Below are 20,933 nucleotides of genomic sequence, written 5' to 3' on the forward strand. Positions count from 1 at the left end.
AGATATTTTATGTGTGGAAACAGAAGGCTCATAAAGAAGTATGACTGAATTCATAAAAAGGAATTCTCAAATGAACTAGTCAAAAATTCACAAGTCACCAATCTTCATATCAAACTGAGGTTCACGGTAATGCAGTTCCTAATCATGTAACAGATTAATTTTCCTTCTAATTTAGCTCTTATTGGTTTCGAATGGTAATTATTGGATGGCTCACAAAATGGCTACCTTCATTGTAGACATGAGTTTTTCTATACATATTATCATTGTTACAGATCCTATTAGTTATCATTAGGAATGTACCATTCTTTGACTTATCATAACAGTAGATGTCTACAATGACTACTATGTTGTAAAATTATATCAACAGACATATGTTTGAAAGATTAGGGTAAGCTGCTATATCTGGAAAAAGAAATTCATTTATAGTCACATTGAATTGCATGGTTGCAAAATGTGTTACAGTAGTATTGAGGCTTTTTTAACATTGTTCTCAACTGCTAAGTGGAATAAGTAAGTCTGTGTAAAATGATACGTTGTGAGGTTGCTGAATTCTTGTTCTCCTGGTCTTTATCTCAGTCTACAAGCCTGCATAGTTACATTAACATGTTCCTTGGATTCTTCTTCCTGATCTTCCTATCAGGAATAGTGAGACATGTATTACTTGAGGTACAGGAGTGCACCTTTTTTACATTTTTTTACATTTATTTCAGAAACAAAAAAAAAATAATGAAATATCTGAATACCCCAGCAATTAATGGGTGGGAAAGGGGGGGTCCTATTTTTTAGGCTATGTCCGGAACATGGCTGCCATCTTGAAAGCCGTCATACCGGATCAAGGGCAAATTTTTCCAATGGGAAGGGAGTCATGTAGCCTATCAGAGAAGACAGAATTGTCGGAGAAATTGAGTGCTGCAATCAGATTTGAAATATATTTTGTGGTTCAAAAGTTATCAACACAGAAAGTTCAAAGATTCAAAGTTTTGTGTTCAGCACCAGAAACAACACATTGAACATGTCAAATAGCTGTGCATCACAGGGTTTTTTCCCAGTTGTTGTTGCAACTTTCTGTGTTCTTTCTTGAACCACAAGAGATATTGTAAATCTGACTGCGGCAATCGATTTCTGAGAAAACTCTGGTCTTTTTTTTAGTATGCTACATGACAGCCTTCCCATTGGAAAAATTTGCCCTTGATCAAATATGGCGGCTTTCAAAATGGCGGCCATGTCTGGACATAGCCTGAAATATAGGCCCCCTCACCCATTACTTGCTGGGGTATTCAGATATTTCATTTTCCCTTTAGTTTCTGAAATAAAAGGGAGTCCTGTGATTTTTGACTCTGTACAGTAACGACAAAGTTTAACCTTTCAATGGGTTTTGTTGCAAGTGTCAATTCAAAGTTTGTTACATCTGGAACAAAAGCATTTAAAAATTCACATTAACATAGTAACATAGTTTGTAAGACTGAAAATTATTTTACCAAACCAAAAAACTCCTTTTTTTCAGAAGCTCCTGGGCCCAAATGCTAAATCCATAACAAGGCCCTGCACCTAGTGTTGTGCGAATCAAAACAAATTGAATTCCGTCCGAATTTCATAAAAACTTTGTCACAAATCTGAAATACCTCATGCTCTGTGGTAACAAATCGTTTTTTCCCCTAAAATGGCGGCTATATGTGCTATAAAGTGAAAGTAAGAAGACCGGGAAGGAGATATGACCTATAAAAAGTCGAATCCAGGTCACCATTTTACTGTGAACTGAGTATAGGTAGAGACTTGGCAAGTGCTAGGACAGTGTTTCAGCAATCTTAATTGTAGAATATTGTACAGGGACAGCGTAGGGATATTGAAGGGAGAGTTTTCAGATACTGTAGGGAGAGCATAGGGAGACTGCAGGGACAGTGCAGGCTCTGTATTTGTCCTCTGCATCTTGTTCCACTGCTGTGCCATTCATTCTTAATCTGTTCTGTTATACATAGACTGACTGTGCATCAAGCTTAGTCTCAACAGCCAGTGTAATAAATAGGCGTGTGTACCTAATTAATCTGCTGTTCTATTAATAATTATTCTGTGCAGTTATACATAGACGTATGGTGCATCAGACTTATTGTCAACAGGTGGTGTAATACTGTACAGTATATAGGCACGTTTATATACTGTAGTTCATCTGCTGGGCCATTTATACTTAATCTGTCTGTTATACATAGACTGACTGTGCATCAGACTTCGTCTCAACAGCCAGACTAATATATAGGCGCTTGTACCTAGTTCCCCTGCTGTACCATTAATAATTAATCTGTTCAGTTATACATAGACTTACGGTGTATCGGTCTCATTGTCAACATGTAGCGTAATATATAGGCACATTTTTCTAGTCTATTTGCTACGCCATTCATACTTCATCTGTTACATTACTGATTCAGTTATTGTACAACAGACAGTTGCCTGGGTCCTCAAAAGGAACGAGCAATGGCAAAGATGCTGCTGTAGCTGGCTCAAATAGCAACAGAAGAAGGGGTGGTAGTAGCAGCAGCAACAGGTCAGAGCTGCCACTGTCATTCAGCGGTTGTGAAAAACAATCCAGCTGTACTGGTATGGTTGACTCACTCTTCAATATCATCTCAGGTGACAACAGATACACATGGCCAGGAATTGGTGGGTTCTTCTGACACCACACTTAGTTGACATGGGCAAGGAACAATCTCTGTGCCCTCACCTGTCCTGCAACTGCCTCTTTCTTTTGCTGCTTCTTCTGCTCAGGAAGTAATGCATGCTGCCGGCTCTGATCTGCTTTTCAGCAAGGACAAGCTTAGTGAGGACAGTCAGCAGCTGGAAGGAGAGGTCTGCTGCGTCCTCCCTTAGGTGCGCAACTAGCGATGATGACAGTCGCGTGGGAGCACATGTTGTGGGCGGTCAGGAAGGTGGCCATTAGACTAGTTAGGGTGACATAAGAGACGAATAGACATTAGTAGATAATGATGTAGCCGAATGTACATGGGAGCCGGGTGAAGAGAGGGCATCATCATCATCATCAGGGGTGAGGGTGGCAGCAGTCCCGTGAGACAGCAGCAGAGTGGCAATATGCCAATGAGCCAGCAGGATGGAAGCAATAGAAGATCTGGAACCAAACTCGCCCAGTGTAGACAGTCTGCTACTCAGGAGCCTTCCTGTCAGGAAACAACTAGCAGTGCACAGGTTCATACAGGCAGCAACAGGCAGTGGAGTGTTGGGGGTAAAATGCTTTATTCGGCAGTGTGGGAATTTTTTATCAAGTAGCTGGAGGACATTAGTGTGGCGGTATGCAGAACATGTGGGCAGAAGGTAAAGCGCTGTCAGAGTGCTAATGTTGGCACCATGGCCCTGCGTCAACATATGGAGCGTTACCATAAAGTGGCACTAATGTAGTGATACAGCCTGATGCAGCAACCACTGCATCTCCCAGCGGCCCGCACGACTTCTTCAGCAGTCAGGGCTCCTCAACCTTAGCAGAAGGAAGCTGACGTTCCTTTCCTTCATCTATTGCTCCTGATGCTCTTCCTACTCCTAGTCACGTGTTTCGCCGGCAATCAATCACCGAGGCGATGGCAAAGATACAACAGTATGAGTGCACTCATCCAACGGCCCAGAAGCTGAACGTGCACCAGGCCAAGTTTCCATATCGTGGACTCTGAACTTTTCAGAGGACTGATGGCTTGTGCCCACCCAAGTTGGAGAGTCCCAAGCAGTCATTACTTCTCTAAAAAAGCTGGACCAGCCCTGCACATGTATGTTGAGCAGAAAGTAGGCCAGTTCTTGAGCCTGTTGGTGTGTGGTGCAGTTCATGCCAGCGTTGATGTGCAGAACTGTAACTATGGCAGCCCACTGGGTAAATGTGGTTCTGGCCCAGGCACACTAGTAACTTGGCCAGGTGGTGGCAATGCCGCCTACTCATTGTATTTGTGGGATTTTTGTGCCAATGTCCTCCTCTGCCTCCTCATCCTCCACCTTGTCCTCAGCCTCCACTGTAGGCACAGTTCAGAGTGGTTCTCCAGCATACCAGCATACCACCTATGCAAAGCACGGCGTTATCACACGTTTTTGCATCTGCTCAGCCTGTGCTAATGGAGTCACACTGGGTAGGAACTGTTCTGCGTCATCAACCAAGAAATCAAATCATGGCTGTCTCCTCGCCAACTAATGATAGGAGCCAGGAACCATGGTCACTGATAAAAGGAAGAACTTTCTGTCTGCATTGCGTCAGGGAAAGAGGACCCATGCACTCTCCATGGCGCACGTTTTCAATCTGGTTGTCACCCGGTTCCTTAAGTTTCCACCCAAACGCAAGACGTCCTGAAAATGTCAAGGCAACTGTGCATGCACTTTAACCATAACGGAATTCTATGACGACATGTACCACGGAAGCCTACAAGAGGCATTCCATATTGCATTCCATCATAATAGAAGTCTATGCTGGCCATAGACTTCTATTATGACAGAGTGCAATACAGAATGCCTCTTATAGGCTTCCATGGTGCATGCCATCATAGAATTCCGTTATGGTCCGTGATGGCGGAATCCATAACGGGATTCTTAGATAACCCAAAACTTGTACAAAAACACAAGTTTTCTCAACACTATTTATAATATACAGTATACTGTATATAGTGTGTGTATAGATTGTATATAATATCAAGCTTACTTTTGAACATGTTACCCGGCCCTGACATTCTTGCACCTGCACTGCTGCACTGAGTAGCTGTGCAGACGCTGACTCTACTTAAGGAACAGCAACTGTTCATCTCTTTGTACCGAGAAGTATACCGGCTCATGCACTGGTATATACACTGCTCAAAAAAATAAAGGGAACACAAAAATAACACATCCTAGATCTGAATTAATTAAATATTCTTCTGAAATACTTTGTTCTTTACATAGTTGAATGTGCTGACAACAAAATCACACCAAAAAAAAAAATGGAAATCAAATTTTTTAACCCATGGAGGTCTGGATTTGGAGTCACCCTCAAAATTAAAGTGGAAAAACACACTACAGGCTGATCCAACTTTTATGTAATGTCCTTAAAACAAGTCAAAATGAGGCTCAGTAGTGTGTGTGGCCTCCACGTGCCTGTATGACCTCCTGATGGGGTGGCGGACGGTCTCCTGAGGGATCTCCTCCCAGACCTGGACTAAAGCATCTGCCAACTCCTGGACAGTCTGTGGTGCAACGTGACATTGGTGGATAGAGCGAGACGTGATGTCCCAGATGTGCTCAATTGGATTCAGGTCTGGGGAACGGGCGGGCCAGTCCATAGCATCAATGCCTTCGTCTTGCAGGAACTGCTGACACACTCCAGCCACATGAGGTCTAGCATTGTCTTGCATTAGGAGGAACCCAGGGCCAAACGCACCAGCATATGGTCTCACAAGGGGTCTGAGGATCTCATCTCGGTACCTAATGGCAGTCAGGCTACCTCTGGCGAGCACATGGAGGGCTGTGCGGCCCTCCAAAGAAATGCCACCCCACACCATTACTGACCCAATGCCAAACCGGTCATGCAGGAGGATGTTGCAGGCAGCAGAACGTTCTCCACGGCGTCTCCAGACTCTGTCACGTCTGTCACATGTGCTCAGTGTGAACCTGCTTTCATCTGTGAAGAGCACAGGGCGCCAGTGGCGAATTTGCCAATCTTGGTGTTTTCTGGCAAATGCCAAACGTCCTGCACGGTGTTGGGCTGTAAGCACAACCCCCACCTGTGGATGCCGGGCCCTCATATCACCCTCATGGAGTCTGTTTCTGACCGTTTGAGCAGACACATGCACATTTGTGGCCTGCTGGAGGTCATTTTGCAGGGCTCTGGCAGTGCTCCTCCTGTTCCTCCTTGCACAAAGGCGGAGGTAGCGGTCCTGCTGCTGGGTTGTTGGCCTCCTCCACGTATCCTGATGTACTGGCCTGTCTCCTGGTAGCGCCTCCATGCTCTGGACACTAAGCTGACAGACGCAGCAAACCTTCTTGCCACAGCTCGCATTGATGTGCCATCCTGGATAAGCTGCACTACCTGAGCCACTTGTGTGGGTTGTAGACTCCGTCTCATGCTACCACTAGAGTGAAAGCACCGGCAGCATTCAAAAGTGACCAAAACATCAGCCAGGAAGCATAGGAACTGAGAAGTGGTCAGGTCACCACCTGCAGAACCATTTCTTTATTAGGGGTGTCTTGCTAATTGCCTATAATTTCCACCTGTTGTCTATCCCATTTGCACAACAGCATGTGAAATTGATTGTCACTCAGTGTTGCTTCCTAAGTGGACAGTTTGATTTCACAGAAGTGTGATTGACTTGGAGTTACATTGTGTTGTTTAAGTGTTCCCTTTATTTTTTTGAGCAGTGTATTTATGTGTGTGGTATAATAACTGCTGGTATATATTTATGTGTACAGTATATATAGTGTAGTAATAGGAAAATGAGCGAGCACTCATACACTTGGCAACCAAATTGACACGTGCAGAAAATATTTATTAAATCCCCATAAAATACAAGTAATAAAATTTATAAGAACAATGTAGCAACAATATCCAACATTACAGTCACATAAATTGTGGTAGATATGATCGATACTATATTCGATAAAAATATATTCGATATAAATATTTGATAAATTGAATGGTAGAAAATTCAATGTTGAAATATTTGATAGAATATTCGATACCACTCAATAGTGTCGATAAATTCAATAATATATATCACACCAAAAAACTTCAAGTATATGCTGTTATTTGGGAAAGAGGGGGCGCTATCTTCAGGGCCGGCCTTTGGGGTGTGCGGGCTGTGCGGCCGCACAGGGCGCCATAGCAACAGGGGCGCTGGGCGGCCGACAGCTCGCAATGTAATATGCGGCAGCAGGCGAGGCGGCACTTGTGTTCTGAGTTCTCCCTCGGGGCGCCCCCTCCATCTCCCCCTCCCCTGTCTGACCTGATTCGTTCCTCCTCCCCTGTGTCTGATCTGCCTGCTGCTGCCCCCGCCGCTGCCAATAAGAAGAGAGACGGGAGGAGGAGGAGGAGGGGCTGTGGCCACTGCGCCACCAATGAAGATAACTGACCTGAAATACAAATACAGGAGGCGGGTGCCGGAATCACATAGCCGGCACCTGACCTCTGTGACAGGGAGCTGCGATCAGCTGCAGTTGAGTTAACCCTTCAGGTGCGGTACCTGAGGGGTTAACTGCCGCTGATCGCAGCTCCCTGTCACAGAGGTCGGGTGCCGGCTATGTGATTCCGGCACCCGCCTCCTGTATTTGTATAAGAAACGTTGGTGGCACAGTGCGCCCCCCCCTCCCCCCCAACACCCCAGTATAAGAAACATTGGTGGCTCAGTGGGAAGTGCCAATGACTGTTAAAAAATAATTTAAAAAAATTAACTCACCTCCTCCAGTTGATCGCGTAGCTGCCGGTCTCCTGTTTCTTCAGGACCTGTGGTGACGTCACTGAGCTCATCACATGGTCCATTACCATGGTGATGTATCATGTGATGAGCACAGTGATGTCACCACAGGTCCTTTGACAGGTCATGAAGAAAGAACAGAAGACGATCAATTGGAGGACGTGAGTTAATTTTTTTATTTTTTTTTTAACCCTCATTGGCACTGCCCACTGCGCCACCAATGTTTATTATATTGGGGGGGGGGTGCACTGCACCACCAATGTTTATTATATTAGGGGGGGCGCACTGTGCAAATGTTTATTATATTGGGGGGGGCCCACTGCGCCACCAATGTTTATCATACTGGGGTGTTGGGGGGGGGGGGCGCACTGCGCCACCAATGTTTATTATATTGGGGGGGGTGCACTGCGCCACCAATGTTTATTATATTGGGTGGGGGGGTGCACTGCACCACCAATGTTTGTTATATTGGGGGGGCGCACTGCGCTCATGTTTGTTATATTGGGGGGGCACACTGCGCCACCAATGTTTATACTGGGGTGTTGGGGGGGCGCACTGCGCCACCAATGTTTATTATATTGGGGGGGCCCACTGCGCCACCAATGTTTATTATACTGGGGTGTTGGGGGGGGCGCACTGCGCCACCAATGTTTATTATATTGGGGGGGGGCGCACTGCGCCACCAATGTTTATTATATTGGGGGGGCGCACTGCGCACAACGACGGGTTAGGGAAATTTCACAGCAGAGTGCGCATGCGCTGGGAGCCTCGCCGGCGGTTAGGGTAGGGAAAAAGCACTGGCCCGTACGTAATTTTTCCCTTCCATAACCGCTGGTGAGGCTCCCGGTGCATGCGCAGTGTCGGCCGGTGTCCAGCTGAGAACATCCATCCGATCACTGCGCCTGCGCACTGGCCCATAGTTTTTCCCTACCCTAACCGCCGGCGAGGCTCCAGGCGCATGCGCACTCTGCTGTGAAATTTCCCTAACCTGTCGTTGTGCGCCTGCGCAGCGCGGCACACCTCCTCACGTCATGTCCGGTGCGACCGGAAGTGACGAAGGTAGGGAAATCTCACGAAGTAGGGAAGTATAACATTACACCGGCCTTTGGGGTGTGCGGGCTGGTAACTACTTGGTTGGATAGTCAGCCAGCCTATGCCATGATGCCAGCAACAAGCAGTGTTTTTTTTTTTTTTTTTGAGGGGGGGGGGGCGCCACAAGGTTAGCTCGCACAGGGCGCCTGAACACCTAAGGCCGGCCCTGGCTATCTTCTAGAGCTCTATCCAGTGCACAGGTGCGGTGTTCGGATGGATGTTCTCAGCTGGACACCGGCCGACACTGTGCATGCGCTGGGAGCCTCACCAGCGGTTAGGGTAGGGAAAAAGCACTGGCCCGTACGTAATTTTTCCCTTCCATAACCGCTGGTGAGGCTCCCGGTGCATGCGCAGTGTCGGCCGGTGTCCAGCTGAGAACATCCATCCGATCACTGCGCCTGCGCACTGGCCCATAGTTTTTCCCTACCCTAACCGCCGGTGAGGCTCCAGGCGCATGCGCACTCTGCTGTGAAATTTCCCTAACCTGTCGTTGTGCGCCTGCGCAGCGCGGCACACCTCCTCACGTCATGTCCGGTGCGACCGGAAGTGACGAAGGTAGGGAAATCTCACGAAGTAGGGAAGTATAACATTACACCGGCCTTTGGGGTGTGCGGGCTGGTAACTACTTGGTTGGATAGTCAGCCAGCCTATGCCATGATGCCAGCAACAAGCAGTGTTTTTTTTTTTTTTTTTTTTGGGGGGGGGGGGGGGGGGGCGCAACAAGGTTAGCTCGCACAGGGCGCCTGAACACCTAAGGCCGGCCCTGGCTATCTTCTAGAGCTCTATCCCAATTTGGGAAACTGAATGTCACTGAAAATGTTGTAGGTGTATTCACTGGGAGCGCAATATGTTCATAAAGTGTCCACAGGAATCTTGATAATGTGAAAAGTCTCTTATAGCATATCCTTTTAAGCTCGATATGAGCTTTGGATTGAAGAAAACTTTAAATCGATATTTGGCTTACCGTCTAGCGTCTGCTGTCTCCCTATTGCTTCAATGGAGCTTTAAATATTTGCCGGCTTATTCAGTCGCTCCATACAGCAAGCTGGTTTAAATTTTGCGGGAGTTCCAAAGATCGCGGGAGTTGCCACTCTGTTCCGCAATTTCCTTTGGTGCAGCTTTCGACGATAAGAATAGTTAATCCTTTACTGTAGAAATTTTCTTCTGTATGGCCATACAGTATTATCGGAGGCTTTTCAATGCAGGTACATCACTTGTTTCACCATACGCGTTACGGGTAGATTCACTCTCCCTTCCTCAGTGGTCAAGTGTCTGCCTGCTCTGCCTCCATTTTTATCCATTCCTTTAATTGCTTCCCAAATCTCGGACACCTGTTGTTCATACTACTCCCAGTTGGCCAGGGAATCCTCCCACATAATCAGGGGATAATTCTATACAACCTTGATTTATAAAAAAAAAAATTTTTTTTTTTTCCTTCTTGCAGTTTCCATGCGTTTTTTTGGGGACACATGCGTTTTTTGGCCCAGATGTCCCAATTGGTGTGATATATCATTGTGTGAAATATAAACTTGATATCTGATTGCTAACACTTATAAAATGACTTTTTATAATAAAATATTATTAAACAAATTTTCAAGATTAAAATATCAATATAAGAATGTAAAACAATAAATAATAAATGTGAGGAATCTTGAAAGTTTCATAGGAATCCTAGAGTTTGATACAATTATTCGGATTTGATAGAGAAAGAAGGGTGGGTATCTCGGAGCCAAGGACACGTCGCAGCGCCGATAAACGGCCTAGCATGCGACGTGCCGTCGGCCACGAGACACCCAACCTACATAAATCCAAAAATTTCCAACTACAAATTAAGGCCTTTCGGTTGTAGAGATCCAAATTCATAAATGCGTCTGGATTCTATCCTAGACATTTGTCTGATAAAATCACCGCCTCTCCAGTGTTTCTCCACCTTCTCCAGTGCCGTAAACACCAGACTTGATGGATCCTGATTATGCATCTCTTTATAATGTTTAGATAGGGAATGTTTATCATAACCCTTCCTGATGTTGGCAATATGTTCGGCCACTCTTTTTTTGAATGGCCTGGGGCACTGGAGAAGGTAGATAACTCCACTGGAGTCACATGTAAGACAATCTTCTATCTCCCAATTAAAGTTGTTCTAAGTCGAGGGGACATTAGTCGTCAGGCGGGGTTTTTTATTCATTCTACAACCCATACACCTTCCACATTTATAAAAACCCTTCAAACTCGGCCAAGTTCCTGAAAAACTCAACTTATTCTGTTTCCACGGTTTTACGGTAGGGGCCACCTTGATACCTAGATTGGGTGCCCTAGTGAAGGTAATCGTCTGAACAGTCGGGAGTAAGTGTCCCACAATTTTGTCATTCAACACATGGTGCCAATGGGTTTTAATAATTTTCTGAATCTTCCTATAATTCTCACTAAATGGAAGAACAACTCTCATGGCTTCTTCTTTATTTTGTGTTTTATCTTTCTCATTATCTATCTCATTTTTATCTTTATTGTCCTCCTTATTAAAGAACTCTCTTCTATCTAATTTCCTTATTTGGTTGAGTAACTCCTCCACTAAGTTTTCAGGATATTCCTTCTCAATAAATTGTCTTTTCATCTCAATGGCTTCCATCTCAAAAGTATGTCCCTCTGTGCAGTTCCGCTTAATCCTACAGAACTGACCAGAGGGAACATTTGTCAGCCATTTCTCCAGGTGACAGCTAGAAAAATCAATATAACTATTTCTAGCTGTGGATTTACTAAATGTCTCACATATATATATTTATTACCAGATTGTGTGATTAATAAATCCAAGAATTTGGTGCTCTCCTGTATGTTTGAGGTAAAGACCAGATTTAAATTATTAATATTAATTGTTTCTAGGAATTTTTCCAATTGTTCTTTACTCTGTTTCCAGATGAAGATCACATCATCTATATAACGGCGCCACAGGGCCAGATCCGTCCCCAGCCTCGGCTTGATGAGGTTGTACTCCCACTCAGCCAAGAACAAATTAGCATAGCTGGGGGCGAATCTGGTCCCCATGGCGGTACCCCGCTTCTGCAGGAAGAATTCCCCCTCAAAAAAGAAGTAGTTGTGGCTCAGGATATACTCTATTCCTTTCGTCTATATATTTGGACAGGTTGGATGTGATAGATCCAATCCCTGAGACGATAGGGCATCCTGGGGGATCATTCAGATTTTTATGCACCTTGGGCAGGCAGTAGAAGCATGGTAGCCTCCTCTGTGTGCCCAAAATGAAATCCAGTTCCTGCTGTGATATTGTACCATTATCCAATCCGTCCATACTGTATCTCCTGAGCTCCAACTCAAATCTCTCAAGGGGGTCTACCCCCAATTTTTGATAGGTCTCCCCATCTGAGAGTTGTCGGAGACATTCCCTATTATAATTAATTGTGTCCATCACCACTACCGCTCCTCCCTTATCTGCGGGGCGTATAGTGATGGAGTGTTTTTTTGTAGTTGTTTCAATGCCTCAAACTCTCCTCTGGTAAGATTGTTTGTGGCTCTTGATCTAGCTTTTAGTTTGCAAATATCTTCCTCTACACACTTCTGAAAGGCTCCTATTTCTTTGCTGATTCCACTCCTTGGGAACATATTTGATTTATTTTTTAGGAGGTTTTTGTTAGGGGTTTTTGTCCTTTTTTACGGTTTTTTCAACTATCACTTTCTCATTCCTCACAATTGGATTTTTGATAAAATATTTTTTGAGGCAGATATTCCTTATTAGTTTTTGTACTCCTATATATGTAGAGAATTTATCCATCTTATTGGTGGGGGCAAACTTCAGACCTTTCTCTAACAGATTATTTTGGGTTTTAGTCAGGGTGGTTGAACTTAAATTAACTATTGCGCTGAGATCCGTTGCTAGTTATGTCTTTTGTGATATGTGTCTCTTCCTCTTACTTCGTCTTGTCTTTCTGACCCTCCTCTGTGTCTTGAGTGTTGGTATCTTACTTGTTCTATGTGGTTCATCTTTTGGGGTGCATGGTGATCCTGTCTCTGTGATATGTGATGTTGTCCCTTCCCTGTGTTCTGATATTGATAAGAGCTCTTGGGTCTTAAATTGTAGTGATGTGTCGGTGATTCTAAACTGTGATTGGGAGGTGTCCTTTCTCTGTGTCGTAATCGTGCTCTGTGATGTGCTGGGGTATGATCTAAAAAATGCCGATCAGACAGCTCCTCATATCTGTTTGTCACAGAGATTGAGTAGCTGTCTGATATAGGGTTGTTGCGGGTATCGAAATTTCGATACCCAATCGATACTTTTGTCCCGGTATCGATACGATACCGGGATTTCCGTTTTTTCGATACTGGGCTGCGCTTCTGCGCAGTCTAGTATCTCTGAACATGAGCGCGCTGCTATCGGCGCACTCATGTTCTCTCTCAGCAGCACGGGGAGAAGGAAGCTGTCCTCCCTCCCCCTGTGCTGCTGCCGCTGCCACCAATGAGAAGAGAGGGGCGGAGGAGGGGCGGCAATGAGAAGAGAGGGGCGGAGGAGGGGCGGCAATGAGAAGAGAGGGGCGGAGGAGGGGCGGCAATGAGAAGAGAGGGGCGGAGGAGGGGCGGCAATGAGAAGAGAGGGGGTGGAGGAGGGGCGGCAATGAGAAGAGAGGGGGTGGAGGAGGGGCGGCAATGAGAAGAGAGGGGCGGAGGAGGGGCGGGCGCACTGCGCCACCAATGATAGGATTACTATCTGAGCGATGGGAGGAGACATCAGCTTCACTAGTGGGCGTTCCTTTTCCCTGCGCTGCGATTGGACAGCGCTACAGCCAGGGAGAAGGAACGCCCACTAGTGAAGCTGATGTCTCCTCCCATCGCTCCGATAGTAATCAGCAGCATGTGGAGCAGGAGAGGAGACAGTAATGGGGCACTGCGGGCGAACGGAGCGGCGCCCAGGACTAAATGGTGAGTGCTGAGACATCGCTGGGCGCCGCTCTGTGTGGCCTAATAGTGAAAGTCTGGACTCATATACAGTAGTCAGTCTTTAACACATACAGGAGGCGGGTGCCGGCAGCAGAATCGCATTGCCGGCACCCTGCCCCTGACAGGGAGCTGCGATCAGCGGCAGTTAACTGCCGCTGATCTGCTAGTACCCGCCTCCTGTATAAAGGGGTAAAATCATTGGTGGTGCAGTGTGCCCCCCCCCCCCCCTCAATCCCCCCATCCCATTAAAATCATTGGTGGCACAGTGCGCCGGCCCCTCTCAACCCTCCAGTATTAAAATCATTGGTGGCAGTGGCCACAGGGACCTCTCCACTCCCCCTCATTGGTGGTGCAGTGGCAGCTTCTGATCGGAGCCCCAGCTGTGTAAGCCTGGGGCTCCGATCGGTTACCATGGCAGCCAGGACGCTACAGAAGCCCTGGTTGCCATGGTAACATCCCTGATGCTGTGTGCACAAAGCACAGAGCAGCAGGGACAGTGTGGAGTCCTATTCACCCTGATAGAGATCTATCAGGGTGAATAGGAAAAGGGATGAAAGATCCCAGGTTCTAGCCCCTAAGGGGGGAAATAGTTATTAAATAAAAAGTGAAAAAAAAAAAAACACTAAAATATGAAGTATAAATCACCCCCCTTTTCCCAATTTCACATATAAAATATATAAATAAACATATTACATCGCCACGTCAGAAAAGTCCAAACTATTAAAATATAAAAAAAAAATCTAGGTGGTGAATGCCGGAACAGAAAAAATAAAATAAAAACTGCGCGATTCGCCATTTTTAAAAATGAGGAATGCACGTGGCTTTTTTTGTTTATTTTTTTCGCGTGGTATCGAATGGTATCGAGTATCGCAATACTTTTTCATGGTATCGAAACCGAATCAAAAATTTGGTATCGCAACAACTCTAGTCTGATAAGCCCTGCCGATCCCTATCCCCTTCCTTTTTCTTCCCTTTTGAAATCTCATTCTGTAATAAGGGAATTTGTTCCCCAAATCTTTCACCCTGGTGATTTCTCTGTGTATTCTGGTGTTTTTTATTTTTTTTTTATTAATGATCTCACTCTCAATTTTATCTAATCCACTACAGTCTTTGTTACCACATTTCAAATTCACTATTTCTAGAGAATTTTTCAAGGTGGTCTTTTAATTTTCCAATTTTTTGATTCAGCACTTCCAATAGTGCTGTTCTCCTTTTTATTATGAGTTGCATGAGTGAAATGGAACAGGAGAAGGGTGGGGTGATTCCCTTTATATGAGCTTGCAGCACCATACCTTAACTACTTGCTAGTGAGCCACCACAACCTACCAGTATATATAGTGGGCTACTTGGCTTTCATGGCTATTTTTTAATGGGGGGTTCCATTAAAAATTTTGCCTCCGGCAGGAGAAGAGCTAGAATCGGCCTTGGTACCCAGAAAGATTATCAAAATTAGGGTTATTCACTTTAGAAAGAAGAAGACTAAGGGACGATATAATTATGTAAAAATTATGTATAAATATATCAGGAGTCAGTACAAAGATTTCTCCCATCATCTATTTATCCCCAGGACTGTGACGAGGGGACAGCCACTGTGTCTGGAGGAAAGAAGGTTTCTACACAAACATAGAAGAGGATTCTTTACAGTAAGAGCAGTGAGACTATGGAACTCTCTGCCTGAGGAGGTGGTCATAGTGAATTCACTGAAAGTGTTCAAGAGGGTCCTGGATGTATTTCTGGAGGGTAATATATTACAGATTATAGTTACTAGAGGAGGGTCGTTGATCCAGGGAGTTATTCTGATTGCCTGATTGGAGTCAGGAAGGAATTTTATTTCCCTTAGGCCTCCTACACATGAACGTTTTTTTTTCCGTATACAGAACCATTCATTTCAATGGATCTGCAAAAAAATGGAAGGTACTCCGTATGCCTTCCGTTTCCGTATTTCCGTTCCGTTCAAAGATAGAACATGTCCTATTATTGTCCACATAATGGACAAGGATAGTACTGTTCTATTAGGGGCCAGATGTTCCGTTCCGCAAAAAATGGAATGCACACGTATTTTTGCGGATCCTTTTTTTGCGGACTGCAAAATACTGAAAAAGCCATACGGTCATGTGGAAGGAGGCCTTAAAGTGAGCAAAATTGGCTTCTACCTCAGAGGTTTTTTTTTTGCCATCCTCTGGATTAACTTGCAGGGTAACAGGCTGAACTGGATGGACTATGTTATGACTGGCAAGGGGACAGAAGACGTAGCACCTACATCTCATGGCCACCTGAGCCCTTTGTAGGCTGAACTGGCAGAGGAGGAGAAGGACATAAACGCCTAGGAATTCTATACAGAATTAGGCCTCTTGCACATGAACGTTGTGCATCCGTTCCGTGCATTGGGGACCGCAATTTGCGGTCCCCAATGCACGAGCAATGTCCATGCGGCAGCCGGGATGGATCAAGACCCATTCAACTTGAATGGGTCCGTGATCCGTCCGCACCGCAAAAAAATAGAACAAGTTTTATTTTTTTGCGTTGCGGAGGCACTGACAGAAACACCATGTAAGCGCTCCGTAGTGCTTCCGTGGGGTTCCGATCCGTGCTTCCGTTCTGCATCTCCGTGATTGCGGACCCATTCAAGTGAATGGGTCCGCATCTGTGATGCGAAGTGCACACGGGCCGGTGCCCGAGTATTGCGGACCCGCCGTATGCGGGCCGCAATACGGCCACAGGCACACAATGTTCGCGTGCAAGAGACCTTAGGTGGTTTATCTGCCCAAGCAACAGGGGAGGAGCAGAAGGAGCTAGAGGGCGATGACGAAGACGACACAGATGATCCCCACAGACCTTGTCAGTATGCAGTAGCGATGGATGCAGGGAGTCCCTCCAAGTCTTTTGCGCAAATGGCCAGATGCTTGCTGAGTTGCTTGCGTTGTAACAGCCACCTTATCAACTTTCAGCATGAGGGATGACTGGCTCTCAACAATGTTAGATCCTCGCTACCAGTCCGAAAATGGGGGCCTTTTTTACACCTTCTGAGAGGGATGAAAAAGTCTACTATCGAGACATTCTTTGTAGTCGGTTGGTCACTGCCTACACACCCCATCACCCATCCTCACGAAGGTCTAACCGGAGGGACCCTCTGAGCTCACACTCCACTGCCATGACTGCTGGAGGGGGGTGGCGAGGCAGGAGCACCAACAGCTGCATCAGCAGCAACTGAAGTCTTGAGTCTCTGATGAGCCTACTGAAGAAGTCACCCAGCAGCAGCAGGACATGGAGCAGAACCTGAACTAGCAGGTGTTGCCACCCTCACCAGTCTGTTATGGGGCCACTAGTGTCCCTGTTTGGCCGTGTTGACATCACCATTTATTTTTCCATTCTTCTGATCCGTCAGAAGAAATAGAAAAAAAAAACAGGTCCTGGCATTTGAGCGTCCAGAAGGCCTCTATCACACTGTCAGTATTTTGCATCAGGATTTGATCATGATTTGGAAGCCAAAAGCCGGAGTGGGTGCAAAACACAGAAGACATGCAAATATTTCCATCACATGTTATCTCTGTTTTGGACCCACTCCTGTTTTTGCCTTACCAATACTGCTCAAATACTGATACAAAAAACAGACAAAATACTGACCTTGTGATAAAGGCCATTAAAGTCCTGAATGCAGGACTTCTTTTACATCTGAATAAAGCCAATTTCATGGGCAAATGGGCAAAACTCATGCAAATTGAGATTGAGGCCTCTATCACACGGTCTGTATTTTGCATCAGGATTTGATCGTTATTTGGCAGCCAAAATCAAGAGTGGGTCTAAAACACAGAAGATATATAAATATTCCATCGTGCTATGTCCGTTTTGGACGCACTCCTATTTTTGCCTTACCAATACTGATCAAATGCTGACCAAAAACTGATGGTTTGAAGGCCAATGCTCAAACTACAGGATCCGCTATTTTGGCCTGTTCTTCTGATGGATCAGAAGAACGCAAAAATAAACAGTGATGTGAACACAGCCTTACAGCTGACACCCTCCCCACTGTCATGGGGACACTCCTTGAATTTTGGGCTACTGCAAGTCCACGCCAATAAATTGGACTTGATGCTAACATTGATCTGTAAGGTGGAGTTCACACTTCTGTTATTTGGTCAATTATTTCCATCACTTATTGTGAGGCAAATTCAGGAGCCAAGCCTATTCTCAGATTAGGTATCATGAATAGATCACCACCTATTTTGCGGGTTTGACCCACACCTGCTTTGGGGTGACAATAACTGACCAAATAAGTGAAGTGTAAACTGCCTAAGGCCTCTTGCACACAAATGTTTTTTTTTTTCGTTTCCGCTTTTGCGGATTCCGTTTGCGGTCTGTATGCGGAACCATTAACTTCAATGGGTCCGCAAAAACTCTGTATGCATTCCATTTCCATATTTCCTTATTTCTGTTCCGTTCAAAGATAGGACATGTTCTATTATTGCCCGCAAATCACGTTCCGTGGCTCCGTATGTCTTCCATATCCGTTCCGTTTTTGCGGAACCATCTATTGAAAATTTTATGCCCAGCCCAATTTTTTTATGTACTTACTGTTTAAACATTATTGTATGCTTCTGTTTCCGTTTGTGATCCGCAAAAAAAGGATCCAAATGGAAACCAAAACGGCAAAATGGAACAGAAACACTACTAAACCGGAAAAACTGATCCGTTTGAAATGGACCGCAAAACCATACGGTCCTGTGTAGGAGGCCTAATAGTGATGCACAGTCTTTGTACATCTAACAGAAGGGATTGCACTGCCATAACATAGATTAAAAGAACCTTTTTTTTCTCTACTATTGTATTGGCGCTGCCTCCATGTCCTTACTGTGTTTCACTAAAGAGTCATTTGGATACCTGCAGGAGTATGCAACATATTTTGGGGGGCTTTACTGAAAGTTACTGTATGTTTTTTTTTGTTTGTTTGTTTAGGTAGAGTTTAGCTAGGAATGTTGGTGGCCTGCATGATGTGACCTGCCTGTCATTCAGATGGCCAGAAAGGACTATCTATGCGTGTTGCTGCTCTGCATGTTGCTGCACACCTAAAGTTTAACTGCAGGCCAGGATAGACTTAATTTAACGCACTTCATGACAAATTAATTTGGATTTTGAAGCAAATGTTTTTGAAAAATTCAGCAAAGCGGGCAAATCGAATTTTTTAAAACTTCGCTCATCTCTACCAGCACCTGCCATGTGGCATTTATAATACCACTTTCTTCGTCTACAGCAGAGCACTTCGAGCACCAGCGCGAGATATGACTGCTACTTCTGCATTACCTATAGCTACATTGCTGCCTTTATTATGTATCCTGTAAATTCACAATTCGGTGTTGTTTCTTCAATCAGTGAAAATGAGCTCTGCGCTGTCTCATGGCCTGACCTCTCCAAAAATTTGCTCCAATAAGGAAATGAGGCAATCATGAGAATTATCATAGAATAGAACAATGCATTAGGCAAATATGAGTGTGAAAAAAGCGATGTCCTTTTTTTTTTTGCATCCGCTGCAGAAATAAGTCCTGATGCATGCTGGTGCATGACTTTTTTTTCATTACAGGGTCCCTGGTGAGTAATGATTCCTTATTTACCTTTAAATTAATAGGCTCCCCACAGAGTGTGGTTGCTGTATTTTTTCCCTGCATGACATTAGGTTTTCCCCTATTTATTCATTGTGTTATGACTAAGCATCGTTTAATCACCAATTACGTGATACCAGCTGACTTCATAGCTTTCACGCTTGTATTCCAGGAAATTGTTGCATGAGAACAGCTTGAGGCCATCAGGCATTTTATTTTCTGTTCCAAAAAATGTTTATTCATCCCGCATTCTTCTTTTCTTTTCCATGTTCTTATCATTTTTATTATCACAATAATTATTAAAAGATGGTGGTAGTTTATTGGACATTTACTGTACATCACAGCCATGTCATTGCCTGGTGTGAAATCAAAGCTGGTAAACTACAGAAATCATGGCGTAATACAGTGACTAACATGTAGAAGAAAGCATTGCATGAACAGGCTTATTTGGTGGTACATTTAAAGGTATTCAAGGGGAAATTAATAAATATTTCATATTGATGTCCTGTTCTCAGGGGTCTGCCTCCTGGTACCTCCAGAAATCAGCTGTTAGAGGAAGCCGCAGCGCTCCATGGAGCTTACCAAGCACAGCACCCTCCACTGGATAGAGGCTGTGCATGGTATTGCAGCTCAGTCCCATTCATTTGAAAGGCACTGAGCTGCGCCTAGGCCATGTGGCCAATGAACGTGATGTCACATGGACTAGGAAGAGGCCTACAAACTCATGGAGTGCCGCAGCCTCTACATACAGCTGATAACACGACCAGAACCCACGCCGATCTGATATTAATGACCTATCCTGAGGATGGGCCATCAATGTCAAAATCCCAGAGAACCCATTTAAACGGTTTATTATTAGTAATTTAAGAAATCAAAATAGAAATCAAAGATTTCATATAGTGCATTTCAGTCTCTTTCTAACAAACCTAGAAGCAGCCCTGTACCTTACATGGATCTAGATATCTGCCCATTTATTGCTGCAATTGCGCTAGGTTTATTTCAAACTGGCAGCTCAGGGGGTGTGCACTTTCTCAAGGGGAGTTTCCTTTCTGCTGCTGCTGGTGGCAGTTGAAGAATGGAACTGAGTATGTATGTCAACCTCACTGGGCTGGACAGAGAATTTAGAAAAAGGGCATACAGCAGGTGGTGCTATACAGAGCATAACAGCGGCTATACTGAATTTTTATTCACAGGCAATTACAAAAGTATTCAGATCCAGGTGCTGGTTTAAAAAATATAGAATATTTTTTGCTGGACAACCCTTTTTATAATCTTTATTTATATAGTGCCAACATATTCTGCAGCACTTTACAATCAGACTAAGCCCATTAAGTCAATCTTGTGATTCTTACAACCATAATGTTTTTAATTTTCCATTGAAATAGCTGTTTAAGGGCTTTTTTTTGGAGGGATCAGGTTAACTTCATTCTTGTGTTTGCTATAGGACTGGCATACCAGACTGTATATACTAAGCACCAGGTGGCCGTACAAGCAACAATGGGATGAAAGTAACTTATTTAGACTGAATTGTTTATTCAGTTCTCATTGTTAATGGCCGTGAAGTACCCACTACCCATCCGGTAATCACCTGCAAGGCAGCCACAGGTCATCATGTGGCTGCCTACTAAGTCAACATAAATGGCTCTAAAGGAAAAATATGTTTATTCTTTTTACTTATGTAGGTTTTATTAACTTTATTGAACTTACTTTTAGTAATTTTTGGTCCAGATTCCTTTTACCTTTTAAATGAAACCATATTGGCATAGCTTTGTATTTCAGTGCATTTATGCCTGTGGCTGTAAGGGTTAGAATAGACTTGGTGGCCTTTATTACATACATAGTAATATAATAACAGTTTGTAAGGTTGAAAAAAGACATCCGTCCATGCAGT

At 44.6% G+C, this 20,933-nt stretch overlaps 1 protein-coding gene across 1 annotated transcript in view; it reads left to right on the plus strand.

Moving 5' to 3' along the window:
- The window catches only part of SYT5 (synaptotagmin 5), a 124,364-nt gene that overhangs the window by 77,702 nt on the left and 25,729 nt on the right, over window positions 1-20,933 (plus strand). The window lies entirely within an intron of this gene.

This window comes from Bufo bufo, chromosome 1, assembly GCF_905171765.1.
Source record: "Bufo bufo chromosome 1, aBufBuf1.1, whole genome shotgun sequence".
Lineage (NCBI taxonomy): Eukaryota > Metazoa > Chordata > Amphibia > Anura > Bufonidae > Bufo > Bufo bufo.